The sequence below is a fragment of the Leptonychotes weddellii genome, chromosome 14 (assembly GCF_054177405.1).
Source record: "Leptonychotes weddellii isolate Sample4059 chromosome 14, ASM5417740v2, whole genome shotgun sequence".
Taxonomy (NCBI): domain Eukaryota; kingdom Metazoa; phylum Chordata; class Mammalia; order Carnivora; family Phocidae; genus Leptonychotes; species Leptonychotes weddellii.
The window spans coordinates 78,759,905-78,766,855 of record NC_138382.1 but is presented as its reverse complement, the minus strand read 5'-3'; positions in this window follow the sequence as shown (position 1 = coordinate 78,766,855).

The following is a 6,951-nucleotide window of genomic DNA, read 5'->3' as shown; positions in this document are numbered from 1 at the left end:
ATGGGGACTGGGAGGGAACAGAGGCCCCTTGATCCAGGCCCTCCCTTCACACAGGGGGCACATCTCCTGGGCACCCCACCGGTGATTTCCTTCCCTCTGCTTGCATACCGCCCATGCCGGGGAGCTCACCACCCAGGGAACGCTTTTCCTGCATCCGCTGGAACCCCCTCCCTGGACCTGCCCCCTTGGTGGCTCCACCTGTTCAGCCTGACAGTGTCTAGTCCTTCCTCAACCAGAAGTGAGGCCGCACCTGACACCAAACAGGCGGCCAGCCCCAGAGACACCTGGCTTGCAGGCCATTGCTCCCGGCTGCCTAGGTGCCTATGTGTTTCTCCTGGTCCCAGCCCTGTGCCTCCCTCATCACACTCGATGCAGAACCCCGTCCCCTACGTGAGCTCTCTAATCCTACTGGGAAGCCCCTGCATTCAGGGCCTGCCCCCCACAAACGCCTCCCTCGGACAGCCAGTATCCCTGGGGCTGGGACTTTGCTCCCTGCAGCCCCCCTATGGCAGGCCCTTTCTCCGTGTGGTCAGACCCGGTCTTCTGTCCTCTCTGTGAAGCCCGGGCTCCCTCTTCTGTGGGCAGCGAGCTGGGTGCGGTCCTGCCCCAGTGGTCCTCCACTCCCTGGCTCCCTTGGCTTGCTCGCCCCCCACCAGGACCACCCTGGCCGTGGGTCTTGCCCTTGACCCGGTCATCCCGGGCATCTCCTCCACTCAAATCATCGCTCCAGTCTCCAGAGTTGTAATTCCTCAGACGGGGTGGTGTTCTCACGTCTGGACGCCACCCCGCGTGACTGCACGGTGACTCTGTGAGTCCTCCTGGTCGCCCCTCTCCCACTCACTCTGTGGCATCCGGCTGACCTTTTCACTGCTCTTGACTGGCCCGGCGCCCGACTGGTTAACCCGAACGATCTGTTGCTCTGCTTGCTTGTGGCCGCGTGGAAACAGCAGAGCATCCCCAGGAGGAAGCACAGCGTGCTGTCTGGTGGCCTTTGAATTCCTGGCCTCGGAGCTCAGCGGGTGCCCAGCACTGCCACCTTGCCTCGAAACCCGTGATCCTCCCTCCTCTCTCCTAAGTCCCCACATCCTCATCCCTCGCCTGTCCCCTGATGCTGACCTCCACTCACTGCACTGAGAACATAGGGACACATAGAAAGGAGCTCCCGGCCCCCCGGGACCCCCTCCTGTCCGCCATAGCTCTGTGCTCCCGGGAGTGAGGGCCCGGATCCCCCGCAGGCCCATGCCTCCTTGAGTCACTCCCTCCCCAACACCCTGGGGGTTGTTCTCCTGCAGCTGCCTGCTCCTGACAGCCCCCCAGCACGCTCTGGCCCCCCCACCTGAGCAGACCTGCTCTTGGCCCCGTGCCTCTCCCCAGCGACCTCCCGACTACGCACCTGTCCCTCCCTGCGGGCTCCAGCCACACCAGCTAGCCCGCTCTTCCTCACACACACGCCAGGTGCACCTGTCCCGGGGACTTGGATCCTGCCGAACGGTGCCTCCTGGCAGAGGTGCGTTCTCTCTTACCCCTCACCACTCCTGTGTCAGTGGCCGACGGGCTTTCTGGTTTCTAGCTGCCACCCGCCACATGGTAGGCCTGCGGAGAAGGGCCCTCGCTGCCACCTTCACCACAGCATTCCCAGCGCCTGAGACTGCACCTGGCACCTACTAGGTGCTCCGGAGATAGCAGGTGGGTAAGTAGGTGAATGGCTATTCGGTTAACCGAGCTCAGAAGCAGATGCTTATGTCCCACACCAACCAATGCACCAAAGCAGCCCCAGGAAAACCGGGCCCTTTGGCCATGTACAAGCTGAGCTCACTCATCTCTGTGCAGACACCTGGGTTTATGGGTCTCTGTGTCCCCTGTGGCTGCAGGGCCTTCCCCACAGCAGGTGCCCACGCGTGGAACCCCAGAACGTCAGGATAGAAGAGGCTTAGATCTCTGAGCGTCGAGGTCCGGCAGCTCAGAAGGGGAAGTGAGTGTGAGAGAGCCATAGCCTTGCCCACGCTCAGCAATCCTGGCCACTAAGCCTGACCCGCGCAGCTCCAGCTCTGGGGGCACGCCCACCTCTCCCTGCGCACACTTGTGTCCACCAGGAATCCTGGAGAGAAGCTCCCAGGCAACTTTGACGGGTAACACCATTGTCCACATCCCCAGGGCTGCCAGCCCCAGTGCCCTGCTGCCTTGTCCTGCCATCAGGGAAAGTTCTAGAACCCTGAAGCTTTTGGCTGGTTTGTGTGTTATCTGATGGTCCGAATATCCACACAACGGCTCTGCACCCACTTTTGCCACAGGAATGTCCCATCTCAGGGCCAACAAGCCTTCACAGCTAAGCTTCAGCGAGCAGCGTGACCTGAGCGTGCCCCGGACCCGGAGCCAGCAGAGCCCAGTTTGGGATAATTTCACAGTAAAGGGGATCACACAGTTCCAAGGAAGCATCGGTCCGCCTGGCTTGAGCGGTTGCCTTGAGGCACAGTGGTGATGCCTGAGGCTGGGGCCAGACAGGCAGGCGGAGGTCACGGCTCAGGGTCACCGTCTGGAGTCAGGTGGGGACAGATAAGTGGGGCTCACGTGGAGATAGCTGGAAATAGGACGAACCCACTCCGCAGCGACACGCTGCAGACCCGAGCTGTGTGCGGGCGCAGGTGTGCGGCCTGGGGGCCCGGCGGCGAGTGCATCCCAAGGGCCCGCGCCCCCCAGGAGCCCACGTGATAGAGTGGCAGACGCCAACAAACATCCCTGAAAAGACTGTGGAACAGCGCGGGCTGAGCCTGTTTGGAGAAACACAATTTATGGGTATTGTTCTCGAAACAACTGGTTGCATCTAATCAAATAATGTTTCTGTAACTCACCGCTAATTTGTTTTCACGATCAACCTTATGAATTCTTTCGCGGGGGATCTATTTTCTGACTCTGTATCTGTCCACGTTCTCTCTCAATTCTGCCTTTCATTCCGGCTGCTCTGAATAATTCACACACACCAAATTGCTTCTAGCTCCTTCCGCCTAGACGTGGGAACCAGAGGCTGTGTTGTCAGGCATGCTGGGGGTGGGGACGGGGGAGCTCCGGCCTCCTCTCTCCTCTGCTGGTGCGGGGCCTGGGGCGATTCCAAACTCCCCCAAAGGGACTTGGGCTCGAGGGCCCTTCTGGTCCTTCCTGCGTCACCGCCCGGCTCTCAGTTTTGAGCAGCAGAGAGCCAAAGTGCAGACTCCACCCGCGGCCGAAGAGCTGGGCCAGGTCCTGCTGCCTAGCGGCTAGCTCCCGGGACTAGCACACGTCGTCGGCACCTCCGAGGAGGTCTGGACAGGTTTGCTCCATGGGAATGGCGCATCGACGGTGGTCAGAGTCTGATTTGCATTTTGAAGGCCCACGCTCTCATGGGACTAAGCGCCCACTGTCATTCATTTATTTGGCAAACGTTCACTGAGCACCTATAATTGGCCCCAGGGACACACAGAGACTCACAAATAGGTCTATGGATGCACTGCTGCAGGCTTGAGTTTCCTGCAGGTGGAGAGGAAGTCGGCCCCGTGAACATCTGGGGAGTGAACGTGCTGGGCAGAAGGAACAGTCCACGTGAGGGCGCAGGGTCCTGCCGAGGGACACCGGAGAGGAGCACCTGCAGATCCGACGTCTGCTGTTTCCCCGAGATCGTGTGGCCTTGGGCTCCAAGAGGGGACTGTCACTCGGGCTATCAGTCTGTGGTCAGCGGGGCTGCCCGGGGAGTGCGGCGAGGTGGTGGGCGTGGCCAAACTGCCCCCGAGGCCTGCTGGAGGTCACTGTCTGCTCTGGCCCGAGCTTCCCAGCCCACGCCATGACCCCCAAGACGAATGTGCAATGAACTCAAGGGGCTCACCGGAGCCCAGCATGCTGTGCTCAGGAGTCAGGAGCTAGCCAGGCCAGGGCCCGCGACTCACGGCCCCAGCATCCCCACCCAGAGGCCCCATGTGCTGTGCAAGGGTGGGCTCAGGTGCTTGTCAGGGTATCCCATTTAAATCCCTTTCTATGGCTTAGGAAGCTGCCCCCCTAGGGGCTCAGTTGAGGGGCCAGCCCGGAGCTGGGATCTGACCAGGTGACACCAGCCTCCAGCATTTACCAGCTCCTCGTCGGTGGGGCTCGATGTCCCTTTGGCTTCCTTTGCGAAAACACCTGCTGCAGGGATGATTCTTATAAGAAAATCACCTTACAGATTTCCTCGAGCCTGTATTTATGGAATCATTAATGGTTCGAAGAGGCTGCCTACAGTTTTCTGGTTTTTTTTTTTTTTCTTGCCTTTTTATGGGCAAAATGAACTGCTGGTTTTGTCACAGAGAAGTGGAGGCTGGTGAACACCTTCTGGAACTCTCTCTGTCTCCTTGGCCGGGGTGTCACGTGAGGGCCTTCAGCACAGAGTTCGGACCCGAGGCAGCACGTCCCGTCCGTCTGTCCTCCATCGTGTCCGAAGCCCCACGATGCGTGGGCCGGGCCGGGAGCCACAGAGCTGCAGGAAAACTAATTGAATGTCTCCTTTCTGGGCCCTTCCCGGGGGAGCGCCAACCCCTCCGATGACCCCGTGCAGCCAGTTTCTCTTCTTTAGTATGGCCTGCCACAGCTACGCAGGGACAACGGGCGCCGCCTAAGCCAGGCCGGCAGCCGGGAGCTGAAAGCAGCGCCTGTCCCGCTAATGAAAGGCAGTGGCCGCGGCGGCCGGGCGGGGAGCACTGGGGCGGACGCGGGCACGTCTGCGTCCCTGCGCCTTGGGGTCCCTGTGCCTGGGGATGGCCACGGAGGGGTGAGCCAGGTCCTTGCAGCCGCAGCTCCTGGAGGGAGGGAGGGAGAAGGGAGAGGGGACGTCCCCCAGGGATGACTCAGAATTCGATAAGCAAAGATGAAACAATGAAGAGCGAGCAGGAACAACATCACTCTGGGCGACCTGATTTTCGGGCCCGTAGCGGGAAGGAGAAGATCAATAAGGAAATTACTGTTTTTTCACAGAGTCAGCTCCTGGAGCCTCCTGTGAGGCCACAGCCCCCCGCCAGGCCTGGCCCCGGAAGGGGGATTGTGGCCCGGGGTCGGGGCACTGGCAACCCCGGAAGCTCTGGCCTGTTAGGGGACAGTTGCTTGACACCCACTTTTCCAAACATAGCTCTGCGTTTGGCAGAAGAGCATCTCGGGCTGACCCCCGAGGAGCTCTGCTAGCGGGTTCGGCATTAACTCGTCTCTCTGGGCCTCACTGTCTTTACCTGCCGAGTGAGGACAGCATTTGTGGCCAGCCAAGGGGCTGCAGGGTCACCGGCCAGCGCACAGGGCTTCGCCAGGCAGGAAAGGGAAGTTGGAGAGGGCCAAGGGCTCCTGGCCTGGAGGTCGCACGGGGCCTAACTGCAGAGCATCCTCCCTGGAAAGCGAGTGATGGAGCCCGGACATCTCTGACTCCTGGTGCTCCCCCCCAACCCCGGCTGGGCAGGGGTGCCACGGAGCCGCGGCTGCCTCCTGAGAACGGGGCCCGTCTGCCAGCATCAGATGGGACCCTCCCCAGCACCCCTCCCACGAGGCCCGTGGGGGTGCGTGCCGTGGAGGCAGCGTGGAGCCCCTCCTTCTCCACGATGGCACAGGGCACAGCCCGCTGGCAGGCTTGGAAGGCCAGGCTGGTGGGATGAAGTCTTTTGGGCAGAAGTCTCCCTTCGAAGTGGGCTGGGTGGACTCCCATTTTGCAATGGTGAACACTGGTCCTGGGAAGGGTGGGGAAGTGAGCTTGCTAACCTGCAGTTGCTCCGGGCTGGGTGTGTGTGTGTGTGTACACAGAGGAAGGTCCTGCCCGCCCCCCAACCCCCGCCAGCTTCCCCCCAACAAGGGGGAGCAGAAACAGACACCAGCCTCTGGGCTTCCAGGGCCTCCCCTCCCTCTGCTGCCCTGCTCCGCGTCCAGCAGCAGGGACTCACCAGCACCCGGGGCTGGAGGACCAGCCTGGATCCTTGCCAGGCACTCCGTTCTGGCACCTTCCACTTGCCTGCCGTGTGATGAATGAGCTTCGGGGGACTCACCAGCTGGAGGACGTGCTGTGTGTGTCCGTGGGCCGGCCAAGGGCAGGAAGAGCAGAGCACAAGGCCCGGAGGCCCCGGGTTCAGGGCCAGCCTGCCCCTCGGCAGCAGGTTCTGCTGCTGATTCCTCTCCCTGGGTTGGCTTCTGCAAAATGGAGGTAAGGCAACACCACGGAGGATGAGGAATTTTCCCACAGATCCGTCAGAAGACAGAACCTCACTTTGTTCTCAGAGTCCCGGCCAGATCTCTGGATTCAGGCACCTTGTTTAGAACAGCAAATAACTGCATCAGAGATACATCACCCCGAAACTGCTTTAATCCTTGCAGATCCAACAAAACTGGTGAGGCAGAAATCCCACTCGGATTGAGGAACTGTGACTTCACCGTCCCGGGGATTAGGTGCCCCGCACACGAGCCTTTCAGAGACACTTTTAAAAAGCCATGGCATACGTGCCTATGTCCAAGAAGTCATGGATATTAATACAGAGAAATCCCACCCAAGCTATGTAAGCGAACTCTTGGGCCTTAGCTTAGGATTTCCAGTGACAGGGCGCCTGGGTGGCTCAGTTGGTTAAGCGACTGCCTTCGGCTCAGGTCATGATCCTGGAGTCCCTGGATCGAGTCCCGCATTGGGCTCCCTGCTCGGCGGGGAGCCTGCTTCTCCCTCTGACCCTCCCCCCTCTCATGTGCTCTCTCTCTCTCATTCTCTCTGTCTCAAATAAATAAATAAAATCTTTAAAAAAAAAAAAAAAAGGATTTCCAGTGACAGCATCCAACAAGGCTCAGTAAGAGAAAATTCCAGAAAGAGACCCGAGTGCATGGGACACTCAGCATAGGATTCAAGGGGGAAAATGGGACCATTTATCTGTTGGAAAAAGATAAAGCGGGACACGTGGTTCATACTCCAGAAAGCCCAAGGCACCGAGGGTCTCAGTA